A 781-nucleotide genomic window follows, 5' to 3' on the forward strand; every position below is an offset into this window, starting at 1 on the left:
TAGATAGGATAGAGAGCTAGATTTCTACACACAAACACACACACACGCAAGCATTCTCACACATGCATACAAGCACACTCACACGCATAGATACACACACACACACACACACACACAGGGGCATACACGCACACGCACTTACACACAGACACACGCAAACAAACAACTACATATATCAAAATAACAAACAGGCAAACTGCCCCTAAACAGGGTGTGGTCCCCCCTTTCCTTCCACCTGTCCCCCATTATATCCCCCCATTTTCCTTCCCCTTCCTCCACACCCCCTCCCATTTCCCTCCCCCTTCCCCTACCCCAGTGTTTCCCTCCCCCCTTTCTCTTTCCTCCCCTCTCCCCCATCCTCCCCCCACCTGCCATCTCACTTTCCTCTTCCTCTTCCCCCCTTCCTTCCCTTTCTCCCCCTCTCCTTCCCCTTTCCCCCCTTTCCCTCCCTCTCCTCCCCTCCCTCCCCTCTCCCCTCCCTCCTCCCCGGACATTACCTCAGATCCGGTCACAAATGGTGATGATGCTCGGCCGTGTCATTATATTTCATTATCTACACCTCACTCGTTCCAGTCCTCGTGCGAGGCCGCCGCAAAAACCCGGCCGATCGAATCCGCAGTGGTTATTTCCCCCCTCCCCTCCCTTAACTTTTTTGGGCGTGTTTTTTTTAGGTTTGGGGTGAGTGTGTGTGGAGGTGTTAAGAGAGGGGGAGAGGAGGGGGAGATGGATGTTAATGAAATCTGAGATGTGAGGAGAATTTGTGATGATTTTTTTTTTTCGT

This window comes from Penaeus japonicus, unplaced genomic scaffold (assembly GCF_977035675.1).
Source record: "Penaeus japonicus unplaced genomic scaffold, GWHDUDI00000001_assembly GWHDUDI00000039, whole genome shotgun sequence".
Classification (NCBI taxonomy): domain Eukaryota; kingdom Metazoa; phylum Arthropoda; class Malacostraca; order Decapoda; family Penaeidae; genus Penaeus; species Penaeus japonicus.